Here is a 25,495-nt window from a genome sequence, read left to right as displayed (position 1 = left end):
TTTCTATCTCGGCATGGATAGCACTGTGTAATCCTATGCTTAAAAACTTTGATAGAAAACCAGACATTTGAGGTAAGCAGATCTAGAGTGTCGCTGGTGTTGAGAGTGCTCTAAAAGGAGCTGCTTTCCACCTAAACTGAGACCTACCCAGAGTTCTCTCCTTCTTTTTTGCATAATTTATGCGTCACTCTATGCCTGAAAGGGTTTTGTTTTGACTTAATACTGGGTGCTCCCTTGTGTCTGGACAAAGCTATACCTCTCTGAAGAGCTCTAATTAGAGCGAAACACTGTGTCAGGGGTTCTTTTAATCATTTCAGGTTGGCTTGAGTTGGTATTTTACAAATTCAAAGCTGTAATATTGTGCCTGCAGTGATAAATGGCTTTTGTTATTTGACAGCTCGGCAAGGACTGCACTGTACTAGTCCTATGCTTAAAGACTTTGCTGTTTAAATGGCGAAAGACTTTGTCATTTTCTATCTCGGCATGGATAGCACTGTGTAATCCTATGCTTAAAAACTTTGATAGAAAACCAGACATTTGAGGTGAGCAGATCTAGAGTGTCGCTGGTGTTGAGAGTGCTCTAAAAGGAGCTGCTTTCCACCTAAACTGAGACCTACCCAGAGTTCTCTCCTTCTTTTTTGCATAATTTATGCGTCACTCTATGCCTGAAAGGGTTTTGTTTTGACTTAATACTGGGTGCTCCCTTGTGTCTGGACAAAGCTACACCTCTCTGAAGAGCTCTAATTAGAGCGAAACACTGTGTCAGGGGTTGCTTTTAATCATTTCAGGTTGGCTTGAGTTGGTATTTTACCAATTCAAAGCTGTAATATTGTGCCTGCAGTGATAAATGGCTTTTGTTATTTGACAGCTCGGCAAGGACTGCACTGTACTAGTCCTATGCTTAAAGACTTTGCTGTTTAAATGGCGAAAGACTTTGTCATTTTCTATCTCGGCATGGATAGCACTGTGTAATCCTATGCTTAAAAACTTTGATAGAAAACCAGACATTTGAGGTGAGCAGATCTAGAGTGTCGCTGGTGTTGAGAGTGCTCTAAAAGGAGCTGCTTTCCACCTAAACTGAGACCTACCCAGAGTTCTCTCCTTCTTTTTTGCATAATTTATGCGTCACTCTATGCCTGAAAGGGTTTTGTTTTGACTTAATACTGGGTGCTCCCTTGTGTCTGGACAAAGCTATACCTCTCTGAAGAGCTCTAATTAGAGCGAAACACTGTGTCAGGGGTTGCTTTTAATCATTTCAGGTTGGCTTGAGTTGGTATTTTACCAATTCAAAGCTGTAATATTGTGCCTGCAGTGATAAATGGCTTTTGTTATTTGACAGCTCGGCAAGGACTGCACTGTACTAGTCCTATGCTTAAAGACTTTGCTGTTTAAATGGCGAAAGACTTTGTCATTTTCTATCTCGGCATGGATAGCACTGTGTAATCCTATGCTTAAAAACTTTGATAGAAAACCAGACATTTGAGGTGAGCAGATCTAGAGTGTCGCTGGTGTTGAGAGTGCTCTAAAAGGAGCTGCTTTCCACCTAAACTGAGACCTACCCAGAGTTCTCTCCTTCTTTTTTGCATAATTTATGCGTCACTCTATGCCTGAAAGGGTTTTGTTTTGATATATATATATATATATAAATATGCATATTTATACTCACCAATTTTATTAGCTCTCTGTTTCCAGTAGTTTACTATGGCAGCATCTAGTAGGGAAACAACAAGACTGAACTAATACTGACAAGATCAACATTGCATCTTAAGCAAATAAATTACAATAATAAGACAAATATGGGAGAAGCAAATTCCACTGTTATTACAGGTAAAAGAGCTGTAAGTAATCAAAGAAAGGATGAGAGGGATGGAACATTAGTTTTGGGCTAACGGGTAGGTTGGGAAGGGGCAGTGAGAAGTAGTAATTCTGTGCTTTGGGTTTACAGATGTGTGGAAGCCCCAGTCAGGTTTTTCAGTAGAAGTGACACCGCAGTGGTAGTCTCTCTTTACTCCCATTCCCCTATCCCCCTCTTTACTGCGAGTTGATTTGCATCGGCTGCAGTGGAGTTGGGGAGTTGGAAAAAGTTATTCTGATCCTGTGGGAGCAAGGTTCAGAACTCAGCTTTGACACTCTGCTCCAATGAAGAGCAGAGTGGTGTGGCACCGGGGAGAGGTGTGGCTCCGCGGCTAGGGCAACTGACTCCGGAATTTGGGGATCACGGTTTGATCCCCAGCACCAGCGGCAGATTAGCCCAGCACCATGTGACTCTGGGCAATAGCTTGATTAATCTACCCGATGGTCCCCAGCGCCTAGAGACCCTTACGGATGATTATTCATGCTTTACAAATGTGGATTATTATTATTATCCTCAACCCAGGGCAGGTATCCAGGTCACTATAGGGAGTCACAACCAGCAAGGGATTTTGTATGTGTTAGTAATAACAACATTTGAAGGATCCAGCTCATATCCAGAGCAGGACACAGACAAATGAATTCCTTCCATACTATCCCTATCATACACCCAGGTCTGCTTGCACATAAACATTACTTCAATACATTGGGCCACAACTATCTTGGGACCGTGTATGCTTTGGTAGGGCCTGTTTACATGTACCAGGTGCACCTGTGGCATTCCCCCACCACTGTTTACTGAGGCCAGTCAGCAGGGCATGAGGTAGGATCCCTACCTGTACAGTCAGGACATGGTCTCAAAATGTCTAACTTGGAGTTACAGTTGTCATAAAGGTCTAGAGTAATAGGAGTACACAATGACCATGCTTAAATTCTACATGCACATAAAGGATGGTTCATGATCCAAAACCTTGGGAAAGGGGGACAGACATCTTCAAACTAAGACAATGTCTCACATACAAAAGAAAGTGAAAGGGAATTGCATTTGGTGGCATGTGGGTCAAAGCACGTAGCTACACACGAGTCACATGACATTACAACATCAATTACTTTCATCACATGATCATGTCTTGTTTTTAAATTTGTGTGGATGTAAATCATCTTTCATTAAGCAGGCTATGCAGATCCCATCTGTTGTGCATAACAAACATTCATCAATGAGTTAAGTATACCACAACAAAAGCATATGGTACAATATTGGACAACTTCAAAAACACAATAACCATTACAAGATAGATGAGCACAGAGGGATCCTGGGCATTTAGAAGGTCAGTATCCCACATACCTCACAGTCCAGACATGGGGGTGAGACAATGGCCTCTAGTACAAAAGCCATTATTAACACTCAATATTTTTGCATATGTGGATTCTAAGAGACCACTTTCAGGTGATCCAAGGAGGAGATATCAGGCACCCAGTCTGCCTCACATGACGGAGCAGCTGCTTCATCCAGCCATGTCAGGACCACCTTGATAGGTCGTGACCATGTGTACATGAGCTTGGCCCTTCAAAGTCCTTCACACATCCAGTGTCTCCTGTAAGTCCTGTAACAAGTTGTCCAACAGCCTACCTATTGCAACCTGTGGAGGCACACAACTTACTCGCTGTGCAGTGCAGTTGCCTTGGCCCTTCCCCATTAAAGAATTGCTGCAACCAAGTGTTGCAGTGTTGGGAGTGCAGTGACCTAACAATGCATGCAAATGGCTTTACATGCTATGAGCATTTACAAATCCATTCTTTCATTGGATACCTTTAAAACTTCACCTGCGTAAATAACTCCAGCAGCATCCCCTCCAATGGAAGGTGGTTGACCCAACCCGTCACTGTGTCAAGTACATCTGTGAATGTGGACCTCAGGTTCGCATCATACTTCCATGCCCAGAACATATGTATCACATCCAAATTAGGTGCATGACATCGTGGACACTGAGGTCAGAACACAAACAGCGGGGTTGAGACATGCCCTGTGCTGGATGTCGAATTGAATATACTAGAGTTTGGCATTACGAGATACTGTACATCGGTAGTGCTTAGTGCATCCTTACTTCAAGGCGGTGAGTGCTTGTACTATATTAGTGTCACATTGCCAGCAAATGGGTGACAGTCATCATGTGTACAAAGCCATTAACAAACAAGTTCACCAGTCTTCAACCTCCACCCATGACATGCAGGCGGTGGGTTAGGGAGTGATGCTCCAGTTCAGTGTCTGTGTCTGTGACTCTCGACAGGTATGCCATCTCAGCTATCATTGTGTCATATGCCAAGAAACCCCCCAGAATATCAGGATCTTCCTGCAATTGGCCAAAGCTAATGTGCTTCTGGACCCTGAATAGGTCCCCCACTGAGGTCAGTCCTTCCCTAACAATGCTTGTATGTAACAGTAGTAGAAAGTGCAGACCAACAATCGGAGAGTATGAGATCATGTTTGTCAGTACCCTCAGGCCCTTATAGTTAAAATAAGCCACTTTCACCAGGCTGTCAGCTCCACAGAGGAGCTGCGCTCCAGGGAGCAACATTGATTTGCCATCTCCTGTGTCCTGCATGTTGGGAACATGCCCACTTCATACAACTGACTCCCAACCAAACATCACACTGGCCATTGCAGCGCTGCTGCCATGTAAAATTTCATAGAAACTGTACACCCTGGACACCCTTTCATTGTGGCAGATGCAGCCTCTGAAGAGCCACACTTATCCTGCTCCTATTGCAGATCAACCCTCGAAGCATGGTGTCTAACTCCCTGGAGGTGGCACGAGGCACAGCCACGGATAGGTGATGTGAAAAGACAAGATGCAGGGGAGCATTCCCGTCTTGGAAAGTGATATACATACTTGGGCTGTAACTGGGAGAGTGCTAAAAAATCCATCTGTGGACGTAAGGAAGTTATATATCCCTAGTCAAATTTCCACAATGAGATTGTTTGCATCATGACAGTTACAGATCCCTAAGTATCTGAACACCCGAAGCTCTCACATCACCCTCTGCTCAGCCTCAATTAGCTCTTGTAGAGGATATGCCACACAGAAGGGGAAAAACACAACACTTGGCCCAGTTAACACCCAGACTCAACACACACTGGATATCTGACAGTCTCAGAGAAATATCTGGAATTTCCCTGCAGATATACTGAATATAGAGCAGCATGTCGTCTAATTCAATCGATGCTACATGTACCTCATCGCCTAGTGGAACTCCCCATGCTTACCACCCCTAACAAAGTTGCCAGGCTAGCGGCTACATTGCCAGGGCAAAGATCAGTGGGAAAGGGCATAGCCCTGATAATTCACCCTGACCAATATAAAGAGAGTGATATGTATTTTCAAAACCTGAATTAGACAGTTGGCTCGGTAGGAAAATGACAAATATCTTGTTGCAGCCGACACGATATGGGCAATTTTGACAGCGTGGTAAACAGGTATTAGCAATCAATGGTATGGAATGCCTTCACTAAGTCTAGCACTAAGCAGGCTACGTAGGGCCACCTACCCTGGACCAGCTGCAGCACCCTATTTTGCCTCTTAATATTAAGCATTGTAAATCAATCAGGGATATAAACCTTTTGGCTCTATGCACTAGATGCTGCATGTGTACCAGCCGGCGAGGTGCCACTACTGTACTAAGGTAACAAAATCCATTGCTAGCATGGACAATGGATTGTAGCACATTAGTTTTGTAGGGTCAGTGTCAGGTTTTACCAATGATTCCAAAAAGTACTTCCATATGGATTGTGGTTGAATCCCATCACTCAAGGTGGCATGAGAGAGCTACAGTCACCTGTAGAGCTTGGGTGTAAGGCTGGGTTGTAGTTATGCCATGGAGGAAGCAGGCCAGGAGTTGCCCTGACTGATTTACCTCTCATGCATCTCAGTTTGTTATGTTTCAAAATAAAAGCAACGCAGTTGCTCAATGAGATGGGCGTGGTGTGCTTGAGCATCTGTCAGCGTCGGTAACATCTCAGGCTGCAATTGGACCACAGCCTCCTGCCGGCCTAGTGGTGCCTCTGTTTCCATCAAAACCCTGTGGATATTAGCCCTAGCTCCCACCAAAGCCCCAAGCACATGCCACTCAGTACTGCTTTCAGTGCTTTCCACTCTAACAAACTACAATTGGCTGTGTCCCAGTTTTCAGTGAAATATTTGGAGATGGATTCCCTCATTAATTCACAAAATGCATGTGACAACAGCAACATAGCATGTGTGGAATGGGGGTTTTGCACAAAATGGGGGTTGTTACACCTAATGTGTATGTGTTTAGAATTATGTTCTGAGAATGGTCTTCACAGGTATTCAGCTTCTAGCACCTCAGTCTGTAGTGTGAGGTGATAACAAATATTCCTATTCAGAATAAGTAAGACAAGTACTTCAGGGTTTTAGGATGTAGGATCCACCAGCAGTGTCAGAGAGACCAGTGCGCAATCCCTTGTGTAGGGCACGCTGCCAGCACTGGAGAGGATGGCAGGGGGGGATGGAGCACGGTTAATCCGTGACTCTTGGACACAATTGAAATTGCCATCCTCAAGCCAATGGATATGGTTACACCTTGTGAGGTTGTCGGATAGGTGCAGAATGAAGTTCGGTATGCCCGCATTCAGCACATAAACACTGCCCAATAGTATCTGCAAAAATCAAGGAGACCCTCTGTATTGCCCTCAGGCTCCATGGCGGTGTCTAATGGACAAAACAGGACCCCTGTACGGAGCTAAACAAGGGCTCTCCTTGACAAACAAGAGTAGAGGATGCAAAAAGAATGGCTCTGCGAGAACTTCTGGAACTGGGTCCCAAGCTCCCTTGTTACATGGGTCTCTTGTAACAGTGCAATGTTTTTTGCCAGCGCATCTTGATAGATAATCACAACACGTGTCTCTTCCTTGTCATCCCCATAGATCTGACATTCAAAGTCATAACCATTGCGTGTGTAGTGTACTGGAAAGTGTGGGGAAGGGTTTCTGGAGTAGTATGCCCCCAGGTGGGCTACTAACAAACATCCTGGAGTGTTTACTTGGAGGGGCTATGGGCCCTAATTGATGGATCTGCATCAGCAAATAAAACATACACCCTTAATATCTCACCCCATGGCAGTATCCAAGGGAAGGACTGAGCAACCAGTGACAACATCAACCTTCAAAGTTAAAACTAGCAGCCATGCCAACACATAACACAGCCAAGGCATGCAGAGTCAGGGAACGTGTCCTGGGATTGCCAATAGGTTTCGCATTTGACAGAGGACTCCAAGCGTCCATATCTAAAATCTGTAACGAACAATCAGTGGCCGACAGCAAGCAGCAGCTAGCACAAACCACCTCTCTAACTTTCATTTGGCAACTGTTTTTGCATACTTACATCTACTTATCCTCTCCATGGGTACCTTTCCACATTACCTCTTGGCCAGCATATTCTCTACTTGTGCTGATCTGACCCCTCTCACATCCACCTCAAAGTACATGTTCATCTCTCAATCTATCCTTTGTCTACAAGCTCCCTACAATCACCCTCTGTTACTGCTATTCTTAAAACCATTTCTTGTCTCTAAGTTCTACACTTGAACCCTTTCTATTCCACCTAGATTCTCATGTTATCATTCTTGTGCTGCACCTCTTACATCCATACCTACATTCCCTGCACCACTATTCACCTCTATGTACACAACAGCTCTCCCATTCATGCTATACACACAGTGTACTGTACTTATCACCTCCTCAGCAGACGATAACCTTATAATTTCAAATGTACCCCTCTTATTCACATCTCTTCCTTCTACACTGGCTTTGAGCCCTCATTTTTGCCAAGTTGCACCATTATATCCACATCTTACAGTCATTCTTAACACCTCACCACATCTCTAACACTGACACTTACATTGCTCAATGAATCTGGCCGTATTCATTAGCCTCTCACCATTCACTCACTCTACTCTGCTTAAGGCTTACTAATCATCATGAGACAAACTAGAGTATCCACATATTGAAACACACCACCCATCTACTGGCAAACACCTCACATATCTACATCCTGCATCCTAACTTACACAACTGGTGAATCCCCTTGACATCCACATATCCACTCTGTTTCCCGAAAAACCTTGTCTCACTATGCATCTCTTACATCCATATCTTAGCTCCATGCTCGATACCTCTATTAAGTTCTGCATATTAACAACTACCTTTCCCAATTAATCTGCCTTTATCACAGCCACCTTTCACCATAGCGCCACATTCTTCAGTTCTCATCTCCTGCCAGCCTCTAACCTTGTCTAGCTTGTTCGACCTCTTTTACATATACCTATTCCTTGCATACCTCGCCGAGGCACCCAGGCTTTAACAAAGTCTGAGCGGAGTGCAAAAAAACTCAGTCACACTATGCGAAGCTCAGGGAGCAGCAGAGCGCGTTATATAAATGCAGTTCTCTGTGATTTTCAGTGCCAGGTGCTTGTCCGCACTGTGCAATCATTGTGAGTGGCCACATGTGTAGCGCATATGGGCACTGCTTCCTTTCTGCCACTCGAGTAGATTTTTACTCGAGCGACAGGTTTCTCAACACAAACAGAAGGTTTCTCAATGCAAGAGGTTGCGAGCATACGCGACCACTCGCAATGAGAAATCTGACCGCCTGCGTTGAGAAATCTCGCAGGGAGGTTGATTTTCCACACTCGCGCTCGCCAACTTTATGTGGATGATCGCGAACAAGGAAAAATCTTGCTGGGAGCTGGATTTTCCACTCTCGTAATCGCCAACTTGACATTGACAAATGCGAGCAAGGAAAAAAACTCCGCACTGCGGAGTGGAGTTTTACGGAACTCTGCGTGCTCCGTGTAACGCGGAGTGCGTAAAACTCTGCAAACTCCGCGAGTGGGGTTCACCACCCAGACTTAGCTGTATACAGTTTTTCAAGGTCCTGCACTCTGATATCCACACCCCAGCATTTCCAACAATTCACATTGCAATAATGAGGATACTCTACGTATACTATCCAAGAACTTCCTTTGACCATAACTCCTTCCTTCCACTCTTATCTAAATTGTTACTTGTTCTGGCCTTATTACATCTGAGTCTCCCCTCCAACATAACTCATTCTTACCTCTCCCCTTGTTTAACTAGCTCAGTCCCTCCAACATTAACCTCTCATAAAACATGTGCAGCTATGCTTCAAATTTTAACACCCACATCCTCCTTTGTCTGTCAATATATAGTGCCTGGGTTAAACACAGGCTCCTGTAACACCTGCACAGCAGACGGGCCCATAACATTTCTGGGGACTCACAGTAGCCAGGGACCACATGTAGCACAGGGCAATCCACTAGCCTTCACAACCCTCCAAGTTCATCTCTGTGTGATCTGAGCTAGCATCAAGCATTTCTCAAAACTCGTTCATTATTTTCAATACACAAATGACTACATACACACCTATCATATGCTCAACTCCAAATGATGTGTGGGTAAAATAGTATAGTCATAGCTTGTACAAACAAAAGATTTGTCGGTCAAAAAGTGTGAACAAAACCCACAGCGCATCCCTTCTTCACTCTTCTTCATCTGCCCTCATCCCTGGTGAGCAATGCCCATTAGGCTACGATGGCATAATGGCTGTCAGACGTAAGTTATGTGGGCGTCACATAGGATTCCCTGATATTCATTCAGGCAGGGGCAGGTGCCAGTCACATCCATAGCATCCTCAAATGATGTGGCTCTTTGCTGTCATGATGCCACTGCATTGTTTGCCCAAAGTGAGGGGTGACAACAAGGCAAGTCTGGCAGGAAAACACCCTTACATTGAACATTCTCATTCAAGTTGGAAACTGAAAGGCTGTTTGTGCCAAACACATCAAACACAAGGAGATGATGGACAGAGTGCTGAAACTTATCAGGCACTCACCCCCAGTCACAGATCTGGGTTGAATCCCTCATCGTTCTTTACCTCACTTCACCACCCCAGTTCATACACAGCTACATGCAAATCAGTCTTGACCCTGTGCCTCATGGAAAAAGTCCAGCCCGAACTGCAAAGCAATGTCTTTCCTGGACCGGAAACTAGCAACCTGGGATCGGTTTCTGGGTAAGACCCCTCATCAGCCAGGCTAGCTTGAATCCAGTGGCATAGTGAGCAAGGGACTCACTTCTGGGCATACCCTGCCAAATTAGGGCAAATAAAGCAATCACAAGGAGATGGCAAGCACACCAGTGAACACCCTCAAGACTCAAGACTCAGGTAGAAGCGCACCCGCTGATACCGACCACATCGACCATCATGCTCCGGGGTCACACGCTGATGGGACGAGCAGTGTGCGACCTCATTCGGACATACTATTTATACAGGCTCCCTTGAGCCGGTGGAGGTGACGACCTCGAGACAACGCACCTGCGCGCCTTAAGAGGTATCTGGACATACGAATATTTTCGGCAGCCCACGCAGCAACCCCGTGCACACGCCTAATCCCTGCTGATGAGTGTTAATGAACGCGAAACACGTGTCCAGGGATGGCAAGCACACCAGTGAACACCCTCAAGACTCAAGACTCTGGTAGAAGGGCACCCGCTGATACCGACCACATCAACCATCATGCTCCGGGGTCACACGCTGATGGGACGAGCAGTGTGCGACCTCATTCGGACATACTATTTATACAGGCTCCCTTGAGCCGGTAAATGTAAATGTAAATGTGGGATACTTGTAAAGCGCACTGTTACTCTACCCGAGTGTACTGGCGCTGTAGACCGCTGGGGAACCCGTCCTGGTTTTTCTGTGAGATGGTCCCTTTCTTGGTATCTCCAGGGTGAAACCAGGCATCCCCGGCGTCTGTGGGGGGCCGTTGTAGAGATGAAGCAAGCTTAATGCCCAGAGTTACCGAGTGTGTTCCCTGGTTAGAGTAGGCACTGAGGCGAGAATTATCGAGTCCGTTGACCGTGGTCCAAGACCCTGCCACGTCGGGAATTGAACCCTGGTCCCGGGCGGTTCTCTGCTTACAGGTCTGCCGCTTCTAGCCAGTGAGCCGCACCTCTCCGGTGGAGGTGACTACCTCGAGACAACGCACATGCGCGCCTTAAGAGGTATCTGGACCTACGAATATTTTTGGCAGCCCACGCAGCAACCCCGTGCACACGCCTATTCCCTGCTGATGAGCGTTAATGAACGCGAAACAAGTTTCCAGGGATAGCAAGCACACCAGTGAACACCCTCAAGACTCAAGACTCTGGTAGAAGCGCACCCGCTGATACCGACCACATCGACCATCATGCTCCGGGGTCACACGCTGATGGGACGAGCAGTGTGCGACCTCATTCGGACATACTATTTATACAGGCTCCCTTGAGCCGGTGGAGGTGACGACCTCAAGACAACGCACCTGCGCGCCTTAAGAGGTATCCGGACCTACGAATATTTTCTGCAGCCCACGCAGCAACCCCGTACACACGCCTAATCCCTGCTGATGAGCGTTAATGAACGCGAAACACGTGTCCAGGGATGGCAAGCACACCAGTGAACACCCTCAAGTCTCAAGACTCGGGTAGAAGCGCACCCGCTGATACCGACCACATCGACCATCATGCTCCGGGGTCACACGCTGATGGGACGAGCAGTGTGTGACCTCATTTGGACATACTATTTATACAGGCTCCCTTGAGCCAGTGGAGGTGACGACCTCGAGACAACGCACCTGCGCGCCTTAAGAGGTATCTGGACCTACGAATATTTTCGGCAGCCCACGCAGCAACCCCGTGCACATGCCTAATCCCTGCTGATGAGTGTTAATGAACGCGAAACTCGTGTCCAGGGATGGCAAGCACACCAGTGAACACCCTCAAGACTCAAGACTCGGGTAGAAGCGCACCCGCTGATACCGACCACATCGACCATCATGCTCCGGGGTCACATGCTGATGGGACGAGCAGTGTGCGACCTCATTCGGACATACTATTTATACAGGCTCCCTTGAGCCGGTGGAGGTGACGACCTTAAGAAAACGCACCTGCGCGCCTTAAGAGGTATCTGGACCTACGAATATTTTCTGCAGCCCACGCAGCAACCCCGTGCACACGCCTAATCCCTGCTGATGAGCGTTAATGAACGTGAAACACGTGTCCAGGGATGGCAAGCACACCAGTGAACACCCTCAAGACTCAAGACTCGGGTAGAAGCGCACCCGCTGATACCGACCACATCGACCATCATGCTCCGGGGTCACACGCTGATGGGACGAGCAGTGTGCGACCTCATTCGGACATACTATTTATACAGGCTCCCTTGAGCCGGTGGAGGTGACGACCTCGAGACAACGCACCTGCGTGCCTTAAGAGGTATATGGACCTACGAATATTTTCGGCAGCCCACGCAGCAACCACGTGCACATGCCTAATCCCTGCTGATGAGCGTTAATGAATGCGAAACACGTGTCCAGGGATGGCAAGCACACCAGTGAACACCCTCAAGACTCAAGACTCGGGTAGAAGCGCACCCGCTGATACCGACCACATCGACCATCATGCTCCGGGTCACACGCTGATGGGACGAGCAGTGTGTGACCTCATTCGGACATACTATTTATACAGGCTCCCTTGAGCCGGTGGAGGTGACGACCTCGAGACAACGCACCTGCGCGCCTTAAGAGGTATCTGGACCTACGAATATTTTCGGCAGCCAACGCAGCAACCCCGTGCACACGCCTAATCCCTGCTGATGAGCGTTAATGAATGCGAAACACGTGTCCAGGGATAGCAAGCACACCAGTGAACACCCTCAAGACTCGGGTAGAAGTGCACCCGCTGATACCAACCACATCGACCATCATGCTCCGGGGTCACACGCTGATGGGACGAGCAGTGTGTGACCTCATTCGGACATACTATTTATACAGGCTCCCTTGAGCCGGTGGAGGTGACGACCTCGAGACAGCGCACCTGCGCGCCTTAAGAGGTATCTGGACCTACGAATATTTTCGGCAGCCCACGCAGCAACCCCGTGCACACGCCTAATCCCTGCTGATGAGCGTTAATGAACGCGAAACACGTGTCCAGGGATGGCAAGCACACCAGTGAACACCCTCAAGACTCAAGACTCGGGTAGAAGCGCACCCGCTGATACCGACCACATCAACCATCATGCTCCGGGGTCAAACGCTGATGGGACGAGCAGTATGCGACCTCATTCGGACATACTATTTATACAGGCTCCCTTGAGCCGGTGGAGGTGACGACCTCGAGACAACGCACCTGCGCGCCTTAAGAGGTATCTGGACCTACGAATATTTTCGGCAGCCAACGCAGCAACCCCGTGCACACGCCTAATCCCTGCTGATGAGCGTTAATGAATGTGAAACACGTGTCCAGGGATAGCAAGCACATCAGTGAACACCCTCAAGACTCGGGTAGAAGTGCACCCGCTGATACCAACCACATCGACCATCATGCTCCGGGGTCACACGCTGATGGGACGAGCAGTGTGTGACCTCATTCGGACATACTATTTATACAGGCTCCCTTGAGCCGGTGGAGGTGACGACCTCGAGACAACGCACCTGCGCGCCTTAAGAGGTATCTGGACCTACGAATATTTTCGGCAGCCAACGCAGCAACCCCGTGCACACGCCTAATCCCTGCTGATGAGCGTTAATGAATGCGAAACACGTGTCCAGGGATAGCAAGCACACCAGTGAACACCCTCAAGACTCAAGACTCGGGTAGAAGCGCACCCGCTGATACCGACCACATCGACCATCATGCTCCGGGGTCACACGCTGATGGGACGAGCAGTGTGCGACCTCATTCGGACATACTATTTATACAGGCTCCCTTTAGCCGGTGGAGGTGACGACCTCGAGACAGCGCACCTGCGCGCCTTAAGAGGTATCTGGACCTACGAATATTTTCGGCAGCCAACCCAGCAACTCCGTGCACACGCCTAATCCCTGCTGATGAGCGTTAATGAATGCGAAACACATGTCCAGGGATAGCAAGCACACCAGTGAACACCCTCAAGACTCAAGACACGGGTACAAATGCACCCGCTGATACCGACCACTTCGACCATCATGCTCCGGGGTCACACGCTGATGGGACGAGCAGTGTGCGACCTCATTCGGACATACTATTTATACAGGCTCCCTTGAGCCGGTGGAGGTGACGACCTCGAGACAACGCACATGCGCGCCTTGAGAGGTATCTTGACCTACGAATATTTTCGGCAGCCCACGAAGCAACCCCGTGCACACGCCTAATCCCTGCTGATGAGCGTTAATGAACGCGAAACACGTGTCCAGGGATGGCAAGCACACCAGTGAACACCCTCAAGACTCAAGACTCGGGTAGAAGCGCACCCGCTGATACCGACCACATCAACCATCATGCTCCGGGGTCACACGCTGATGGGACGAGCAGTATGCGACCTCATTCGGACATACTATTTATACAGGCTCCCTTGAGCCGGTGGAGGTGACGACCTCAAGACAACGCACCTGCGCGCCTTAAGAGGTATCTGGACCTACGAATATTTTCTGCAGCCCACGCAGCAACCCCGTACACACGCCTAATCCCTGCTGATGAGTGTTAATGAACGCAAAACACATGTCCAGGGATGGCAAGCACACCAGTGAACACCCTCAAGACTCAAGACTCGGGTAGAAGCGCACCCGCTGATACCGACCACATCGACCATCATGCTCCGGGGTCACACGCTGATGGGACGAGCAGTGTGCGACCTCATTCGGACATACTATTTATACAGGCTCCCTTGAGCCGGTGGAGGTGACGACCTCAAGACAACGCACCTGCGTGCCTTAAGAGGTATCTGGACCTACGAATATTTTCGGCAGCCAACGCAGCAACCCCGTGCACACGCCTAATCCCTGCTGATGAGCGTTAATGAACGCAAAACACGTGTCCAGGGATGGCAAGCACACCAGTGAACACCCTTAAGACTCAAGACTCGGGTAGAAGCGCACCCGCTGATACCGACCACATCGACCATCATGCTCCGGGTTCACACACTGATGGGACGAGCAGTGTGCGACCTCATTCGGACATACTATTTATACAGGCTCCCTTGAGCTGGTGGAGGTGACGACCTCGAGACAACGCACCTGCGCGCCTTAAGAGGTATCTGGACCTACGAATATTTTCGGCAGCCAACGCAGCAACCCCGTGCACACGCCTAATCCCTGCTGATGAGCGTTAATGAATGCAAAACACGTGTCCAGGGATAGCAAGCACACCAGTGAACACCCTCAAGACTCGGGTAGAAGCGCACCCGCTGATACCGACCACATCGACCATCATGCTCCGGGGTCACACGCTGATGGGACGAGCAGTGTGCGACCTCATTCGGACATACTATTTATACAGGCTCCCTTGAGCCGGTGGAGGTGACGACCTCGAGACAACGCACCTGCGCGCCTTAAGAGGTATCTGGACCTACGAATATTTTCGGCAGCCCACGCAGCAACCCCGTGCACATGCCTAATCCCTGCTGATGAGCGTTAATGAACGTGAAACACGTGTCTAGGGATGGCAAGCACACCAGTGAACACCCTCAAGACTCAAGACTCGGGTAGAAGCGCACCCGCTGATACCGACCACATCGACCATCATGCTCCGTGGTCACACGCTGATGGGACTAGCAGTGTGCGACCTCATTCGGACATACAATCACAAGGAGATGATGGACAGAGCCACAACACTTTTCAGACACTCACACCAGTCACAGATCTGGGTGGAACCCATCATCGTTCTTTTTTTTTTTTTAAAGTTTCTTTATTGATTTATAAAACCGTACAATTACAGCTCTCGTATACTGAACAGCAGAAACAGCCAAAGAAAAGGAACAAAAAACAAAAAACAAAGATAAACAGTGCATTTGCCATGAGAGCCATATTACACATGATAAAGTGATTGCAGGAAACAACAACATCTCCAAGACCGCAATAACGACCACTATGTAAGATAACCATGGTCAGGTATAAATAAATGCAATACCAACAATACAAGTGACCTGACAGTAAGAAAGGTCCTTCCTCGGTGCATGCCATGTACCAGACTATATCCCAGTGACACTTTCCACTTGACCCTGTGATTTTTACATCGTCAGTCCAAGCCAGCTTCTTTGTCAGAGTTGACTTCTGCACCTGAGCCACCTGTCTGTTCTCGGTCGCAGTCTATGAATGGCCCCCAGATGTCATTAGACCTAGAGGCTGGTGGCATCAGTTCCCAGAACGTGGCTAGCTGAGTTTGGCCATATGTGATCTCTCTAATCCAGTTCTTAATAGTAAGTTTTCTCTTGCTATCCCATAAGAGGGTTATCTGACGCTTGGCGAAAAGAAGCAGTAGTGCATGTTTTTTGTGTTTTTTAATATGTGTATCCTTGACATACCTTAGCAAGCCCAGCAGGGGAGAAGGAGACAGTGAGACCCCCAGAATCTGGTTTATAGCTGCAAATATCTCAATCCAATAGTCAGTAATGACCAAACAGTCCCATGCCATATGTGAAAAGTAGGCTGCTCTCACCCCGCATCACCAGCAACAGTCATCGTCCCTGAGCCTCATTCTATGTAGACCAAGGGGCGTTCTATAATAGCGGTGTAAAAACTTAAAATGGATTAACCTAAGCTTATAATTGGGTGATAATTTGGTCATCTGGGCACAACAATACGCCCACTGGTCGTCAGATGGGGGGGCGTTATCTCGGCAGCCCATTTCTGATGAGCATGAGAGGCAGCCACAGGGGCGTCACATTGTATGGCCGTGTACAGTCTTGTGATGAGCTTGCGTGAGGATGGGGACCGCAAAAGGTTTTCCAAAGCGTTTAATGGGGTTGGTTGGGAGGGGAATTCTCTATGTAGTGCCTTACAAGCAGCCCAGAGTTTGTGATACATAAACGCCTCACCGAAGGGCACTGTCTGTACTTCCTCTGCAATTGGGGGGGCCTCTAAACTTCCCCTCGGGATACAGGTCTGCAAATGTATGAAGACATAACCGTTCTGCCACCTTATCACTGATCTCCCCTTGAATATTGGGCAGCATGGGGTTGTGTGAGAGGGGCATAGAAGGGGCATACAAAATCCTAGCTCCCGCCCTTCTTCTCAGTCCATCCCAAGCCCATCGTAGGGTCTCTGAGGTGTCTATATACTCCCTGGGCCGCCTCTAGGGCTGATAAATGGCCACCCTAAGACATCATCAGGATCCATCCTTGACATCCTCAAAGCTGGTCAGGTAACCCCCATCCTTAAGAAAGTTTCAGCTGGCCCAACTGACTTAAATAACTATCGCCCAATATCTAACATCTCAACCCTTGCCAAACTACTTGAAAAGTATGTCCACACGCAGCTGAGTATCCACATAGACCGCTTCAACCTGCTAGACCAATTTCAATCAGGCTTTCGATCAGGACACAGCACTGAATCAGCCATGACCCACATAATTGATGATGCACTACAAATACTGGATCAAAACAAAGCCTGCCTTCTAATCCTCCTTGACCTATCCTCAGCCTTCGATACAGTCAAACACGACAACCTACTGGACCTCCTGAAGCATAGAATGGGGCTATCTGGAACAGTATTAAACTGGTTCACCTCTTTCCTCCAAAACAGAACTCAAAGATTCAAGATCAACCAAACATTATCTAATTCCACCCCTGTCACTCTAGGAGTACCTCAGGGATCTTCTCTTTCCCCAACACTCTTCAATCCGTTTTATGGAACCACTCACTGAGCTTCTCAACTCCGCAAATATCCAATATCACATGTACGCAGACGATACGCAACTCTACATTAAGGTCAAATGTCTTGAAGACATCAAGTCCCTTAACTCGACGCTCAAAGATACACAGATCTGGCTAGCCAAGAACCATTTAAAACTGAACACACAAAAAACTGAATTCCTCTTGATCGCACCTCCCAACCAATCAACGATCATCCACGAGTGGATGGAACACCTAACGGCACTAGACGGTCAACCCCTCATCATTGATTCCGCTAAATCTCTCGGAATAACCCTAGATGAAAAACTAAATATGCTGAAACACATCAGCGCTGCAACAAAGGGTGCAAATTTTCAGATTAACACACTAAGAAAACTGAAACCCTTCATTCCCACTAATGACTTCAAACAGGCAGTCCAATCTCTAGTAATTCCCAGAATTGACTATGGGAGTGTCGCACTCTGTGGTCTACCCAAATCAACAACCGCTCCTCTCAGATCCTCTATCAATACAGCCGCAAGACTCGTCACAGGCACCAAACGCAACTGCCACATCTCCCCTGACCTTCAGGCCCTCAACTGGCTACCTTTTGAGGCCAGGATCCAGGATCCAGTTAAAAATCGCCTGTATGACACATAAGGCACTTCATCACAAAACCCCGAGATACATACAAAACATACAATCGTACCTTCAGGAATGGCACCCAGGATTTGGAACGCTCTACCCCCAGAAACGAGACTTAACCCATCTATGGCCTATTTCAAAAAAGAAGTGAAATCAATTCTCATGGCCAAATTCACTTGAACTTGTCCTATACATTACTGTAGCTATGTACTAATCTTTAATTGTTCCCATTGCTTACTGTATTCATATATGCCACTGTACCTATATTTATATGTGTTTTTATACCATTACCTATACTTGATCTGTAAAGCGCTCTGATACCCGCAAGGGTCTTGTTCGCGCTATACAAAACTGCCAAAATAAATCAAATAAAATCATCGTTTTTTAGCTTACTTCACTAACCCAGTTCGGACAAAGCTATATGCAAATCAGTCTTGACCCTGTGCCCCATGGTAATAGTCCATCCCAAACGGAAAAACCATGTCTTCCCTGGACAGGAAACAAGCATGCTGGGACTGGTTTTGGGGTAACACTCCTCATCAGCCAGGCTAGCTTGAATCCAGTGGACGGAGCGACAACACTTTTTCAGACACTCACCCCAGTCACAGATCTGCTTTAAACCCATCATTGTTCCTTAGCTCACTTAGCCACCCCAGTGATATGCTTGAATGTTTTAAACAGATATGCAACTTTCCACCTAAAATTGCCCTCCACAAAATTCACACCATGATGTATGCAGACGATGTAATTATTTTAGACCTAACACTATTTGGTCTGCAAAGAAACCTCCAATCACTCCACAATTATATGGAGGAAAACTATTTAATACCGAACATCGCGAAAACAAAAATAGTTCAGTTTTCAGGAAGGAAACAGAGTGCCAAATTCAATTGCATCCTAGGAGGAAAAACATTGGAAGTGGCAAATGAATGTACCTATCTAGGCCGAATCTTCACCAAGTCTCTACAAAATATGCTCCATATTCAGAATTTTACTTGTAAATCTGACGTTCATGTGGGGGCACTTTCACGTTTATATGCTTCAACTGGACAAAGACACTTTTCGTCTCTGCTTCAGGTTTACAGTGCAAAGATTCCACCGTGCTGTCATATGATCTTGAATACATCCCAAAAAGCCAATGGAGCTATCTAGACCTAAAACAAGGGAAGATCTTACGTAAGCTAAGAAAGCTGTCTCAAGCTGTACCGGTACAAGCTTTCTGCCTTGAGTTCTCACTAACCGGCTCCTATGCCAGAGGAATTACCAATATCATTAGATTGGCATACAACCTCTTTCATGCGGAAGAACGAACGCTTCGATCTCTACTCATAATAGAAACATTTGAAAAATAATCTTCGAAACATGTATTCTCAAGGAATGTTTTAACTGATTTTAAGCTATCTAATGTTAATATCAATTTGTTACAGCCATGGATACCTGCTCAGCTGAAGCTCTTTTTTAAAACATGTTACTCCAAGACTCAGCTTTGATGTTGATTTTTAACACTGCACTAAATTATCTTTATATGAAAATTTTGCAGAATCTATAGTCTTTAGGAAAACTCAACAGTTGATTAATTTTAATTTAAAGCATGGGGTCAGGAGATTGATTCTGCTGCTCCGATTTGGGATACTTCCTTTTAAAAACGTTTACATATAGGTGGCTACCAAAAGAAAAATCAAGTAGTATCTGTAATGGTCGGGAGCAGGACTTGGAACATTTGTTGATCACTTGTCCAAATGCGACAGTGGTAAAGGCAAGAAAAAGGTTTTTACAACCAATTTATACAAAATGTAGAATTAACTCTGTACAAGAATTGATCATACAATGTAAGGCTCTGCTACAATCTATACAAATTTTTAAAACCTATTTTAACTTTGCATTAGAATGAAAACCTTTCTTTTTTAACAAAACTGTTTAAAATGTTATATCATGCACTGAATATTTGTGGTTCTCAGTGGAAAACTAAATCATATAAAATTAACTTAACTTAAAAAAAAGAAAAAAAATATGGCGGGTTTAACTGGAATGACATGTAGAGCAGAAAATGATGGATTTAGACCCAGATCTCTGTACTTGGGGGGAATGTTTGACATTAATCAGCTTTCTGTCCATCAGTTGTTATTTTGCATTTGTCACCCCGAATAGAATGGGCTTGATCAGACGGGGGTTCCGTACTCTCCATGCCACCGGATTCAAGCTAGCCTGGCTGATGAAGTGTAATGCCCCGAAACTGGTCCCAGGATGCTTGTTTCCAGTCCAGGGAGGACCTGGCCTGGACGTTCAGGCTGGACTGTTCCCATGGGAAACAGCATCAAGACTGATTTACATATGGCTGGGTTTAAACTGGAATGGTATGGGGAGAAAAAACACAATGCCTTTAGGCCCAGATCCCGGTACTGGGGTGAATGTTTGACATTGATCAGCATTCTCTCCATCAATTGTTGTTTTTGCAAACCTATTGACATGACATCTCAGCCCATTTCTAAGGGACCCAAGTGAGGGGTGTTGTTCATTTATTGTGCATCACCCTGCTGAACAATAGCTGAAAATCCAAGGGAGGGGGTTGACCAACTGTAGCTCATACACACTTACAGCCCACTAAAGGCAGTGCTCTGTTGCTATGCCCTGTAGTCATTAGTATTTGTGAGGCCCTGGTAACTGCCCATGGGTAGCACCAGCCCGGACTGGCACACATCATCCAAACTGAACTAAATTTACTCTACACCAGTCCTGTTACCAACGACTAAGGTTCAGTCTGATTGCATGAACTGAGCCAAGAACAAGATCATGCTGAAAAAGTATACCTTCCCCTTTGTCACATGATGGGGCTAGAAGCTGCATTGGAAGACCAAGCATAGATGAATGTTGTTCACTCATAATTAGTCTGTCCTATTTTAGGTTTAACCCTATAGTAACTGATACTCAGTTCCCTCCCCACTCTCATCTTGAGCCTTCCTCTTCTGCATAACCTTGTATAAATCTCAGTGCAGCAAGTGCTAAGTTATATGTGCTTCAACGAGAAAACCCCGAATTCAATCTTTACCCAGTACTCGGGAAATCACAAAGGTATAAACAACAACAAAATAACCACAGTACAATGGTTGTTCTAGAGTCCTTAGCTGACAAAAATGTTGTTCACAACAGTACCTTTTTAAAAAGCTCCAACGAAAGTCTGGGCATGTCTACCAGAACTAAGAGGGGGGGCCCAGCCCAGCCTCTTCCTGGCTAAGACAGGCACAGATGGGCCCGGCCTTCACCCGTGCGCGTCCCGCGCTGCGGGGGCCCTGATGTAAATGTAAGTGCCTCCTGGTGCACACAGATGGTGACAAACTCTGGCGCTCTCCCTCTCTTTCTCTCTCTCTCTCTCTCTCTCTCTCTCTCTCTATCCCTCATTCTTCCTCTCTTTACCTTTGTTTCCTTCACTCCTACTATATCCCTTATTTCCCTTTCCTGACTCTTAATCTATTTCCTTCTCTCTTGTATTGTGAAATATATATTGTATATATTATAATTCATTTTTTTCATGTCTTTTACAGATATTATATTTATAAAAAATATTTTATTAACTTTTTATTTCTTAGAAGGTAAGTATGACAAATAAAAAAATATTTTCTCATCACTGTCTAACATTTCATTACTTGTAAGGTAAGTATGAGAAACAAAAAATACTTTCTCATCAGTCTCTTATTGTGACAGAATAACTGTCTCACTCTTTCTCAGTCCCTTGCTCTCCCTCTCTCTCTCCCTCTGTCTCCCTTACACTTAATCTCATTTCCTCTCTCTGTCTACCACTCCTCCTCTCTCCCTCACTCACTTTCACTCTGTGTTAATTTTAATTCAAGTTCCCCTTCCCTCACCCTCTTATCCATGTCTTAACTGTCACTTCCCTTCACTCACCATCACTCCCCTTACCCCACTCCACTTTCTCCTGTATATTTCTCACACCTCTTCCCTTTTGCGCTCACTTTCGCTTACTCCCCTTTGCTCTCTGTTTCAAACAGGTGCAGGATTTTGACGTAGTATAATTCCAAAAGTGACTTAATGAAATATTATAAATTTCACTTATTCACTTTTAGGAGGTGTTCCTGCACCAAAACATTCTTCATGTATGCAGGAAAGCCTCCTTTTGGTGCATGGTTTTACAATAGGATGCACCTTCCAAGTACATCAGTTTTTAAAAACCATACTTAATGGCGCATCTTTTGTACCACCGCTTCATTACAAATGTGATGCAATTGTTGTGTAAAAGACACACAAGGGGATTATAAAACTGCCCTTAATACATACAAATTCATCCATGAACTTTCACTAATAGTGCCAATTGAAGCATAGAGTTGTAATATATTTATATACATATGTTACATTTCAGTGCTTTGGAAGTACTACAGTATACTATAGGTAAACACCCTATAGATTTATGCTGTACCACATCCTTATAGTTTTGCACTTTGGTATTCATTCATTCATTTATGAACTAGACAATCACTATGACAAACTTTTACATACAAACATAGATATATAGTTCTTTTTTGGACCAGTAGAGGTAGTTCTAAAAAGAACAGTTTTTTTGGGGGGGGGGGTTGATTTGCTGCAAAAACTGTGAAAAAAATGAACTTTTTAAACAAAACAATTGTTCAACAGAAACAAACAGCTACAAAAAAAAGAAAAAATGAATGGGAGCAGTTCTGCCTCCTACTCTTCTCAAGAATAACTTCTATGGACTGTTGCCCATAAGCAATTAATTTGTTGCAATGAATGCAACGAGTCATTAGATGCCTAAATTCAGGCTGGATGTTTGGAATCATGGTAGATGGAAGTGGTGGTGGTGGTGGTGGTGCTGATGAAGTGCTTGGAGCATAGCCCTGCTCCTTCTCTGACCTTCGCACTACAGCTCTCGCCCTATTGTTGGGGTGGATGTTGTTCACATTGCGTTCCGTGCTGTAAGTGCCAAACAAATATTTCTTGTTAGGATTACCCCTAGATAGAACTGCTTTACATATCTTACATGTGACAAGTGGAGTGTTCACTTTTTTTAAACCTTCAGGGAAGGTAAAAAACTTCCATACAAGGTATTCCTTTTTTTTGGTAGGCCGTGGCTGTTCTTCTACATACTCTTCAGATGATGATGAAGAATGATCAGATTCCTGTGGAAGTTCAGCCATTTGGAGTTGTTTCTCTGAAGCCCAGGAGCTAACGAAAAAAGATGCTCCCCAGGGACCCCCAGTATGCAGGGGGAATTATTTCCTCCTCTGCAAACGTGCCAAGGGTTGCGCTGCAGAGTGTTGTAAAAAGAGGGCGTGCCCTCTGAACACCTGCCTGCAAAAATATAGTAAATCAGTATAAAAAAATAACAATTAATACATTTAAATATTGTCATTTAAAAAACCTTCGAAATTTAATTAAAAAAACATAGGTTTCAGGCCTGATATAGTTAGGATTTAGCATTTAAAAAGCCATTGAAATTCACAAAAAAACATAGGTTTCTGGCCTTATATAGTTAGGAATTAGCATTAAAAAAACCTTTGAAATGAAGTGAAAAAACAATAGGTTTCAGGCTTTATATAGTTAGGAATTATCATTTAAAAAACCTTGCAAATTCACTGAAAAAACCATAGGTTTCAGGCCTTATATAGTTAGGAATTAGCATTTAAAAAACCTTGCAAATTCACTGAAAAAAATATAGATTTCAGGCCTTATATAGTTAGGAATTAGCATTTAAAAAACATTGCAAATTCACTGAAAAAACCATAGGTTTCAGACCTTATATAGTTAGGAATTAGCATTTAAAAAAAATTGAAATTCACTGAAAAAACTAAAATATTTAGGGGTGTTATAGTTAGCTGGACATTTCACTCATACAAAACCATTGAAATTGCTCCTATATAGTTAGTTGTACTAACTATATTTCGCGCACCCGCAATCCACTGCTGATGATGTCACATATTACATAATTCATGACATGGTCAGTGACATCACTGATGACATATTGAGGTACATTACTGTCATGTGCCAATATGAGCATTAACTTAATCAACAGAGCATATGAAAACCACAAGTGCTCTAAACGCCCCAGAAAGTAAATTTTTTTTTTGCTCCTGTTGAGCCCTTTCCAATGCCTGTTTTTTGTTGTTTCCCCTCCAAAAAAACAAAAAAAACATAAAACTGTTCAAAAAATACAAAAAAATATAAAACAACAAAAACATTAAAAAAAAGTTCTTTTCAGAACTACCTCCCCTTTCAAAAAAAATTGCTAGAATGTTTAGCACTCTGGCAAGCTGTATTTCTTTTAGTTCGCTTCCTGGTTCGCTCGCCGGTACGCGAACCGGGAGCGAACCCAAAAAAATGTTTTAAAAAAAAAGAAGAGTAAGTATAAGGGAAGTAAACAGAGAGTAATGTTAAAACAAAGACAGCTATAGGGTCTAAACCAGAGATACTGTTTAATAGATTTATTTACCGAAGAAAAGAGGGAAGAGGATATAATTGTGAAAAACAAAATAGATAAGGAAGTGAAAGAAAAAAAGGAGAGTAGAAGAATAACAAAGAAGAGTTTCTTAGAGAATATGAGTGAATGTTCAAAATAAGATTAAAACATGTGGAATAACAGAGAGAAAAACAGAAAGCAGAAAAGAAGAAGTAACAGAAAAAGAATAATTGAAACAGCAAAGAAATGTAAATAACATAGGGCCATATTATCAACATAGGCAATAAAAGTTTTGCAGCTTTTATCGGCAGAAATGTGTAGCTAAAGTCGCTTTTGCAGCAGAAAACTGCCGCTAGAACCACTTTTGCAGCAGTTTTCTGCCGATAAAAACAGCAATAATTTTATTGGCTGTGTTCATAATATGCCCCTTAGTGTGCTTCAACTACACAGAAAAAGCATAATGAACAAATAGTGAAAGAGTGATCAGTCAAAGACACTAAGAGTAATAGAGATGGAGTGAGTGAACAAGAGTGAGGAACTATGAGAAGAGAGGGACTGAGAAAAGGAGTGGAAGGAGTAGAGTAAGTAGGTAATAGAGAAAGGAATGAGGGAAGTAGCAAAGGCAGGAAACTGAGGGTTAAAGAAATGAAGCTGTGGAACTAATAGTAGGTGAATGTGATAGAAATGTAACGAAAAGAGTACAAAACATTTACCTTATAATTGTCGTTAAGTTAGTCACTTGTTATTTTTATACTTTCAATCTGTGAAAGAGAGAACAAACATTTGAAAAATATTAAAACATGTTTTTAAAAATTAGAAAAGACAAGGGAAAAGATTGAAGGACAAACAGTTTTTC

The sequence above is a fragment of the Lissotriton helveticus genome, chromosome 6, assembly GCF_964261635.1.
Source record: "Lissotriton helveticus chromosome 6, aLisHel1.1, whole genome shotgun sequence".
NCBI lineage: Eukaryota > Metazoa > Chordata > Amphibia > Caudata > Salamandridae > Lissotriton > Lissotriton helveticus.
The sequence above is the reverse complement of the archived record's forward strand: the minus strand, read 5'-3'. Positions refer to the sequence as shown.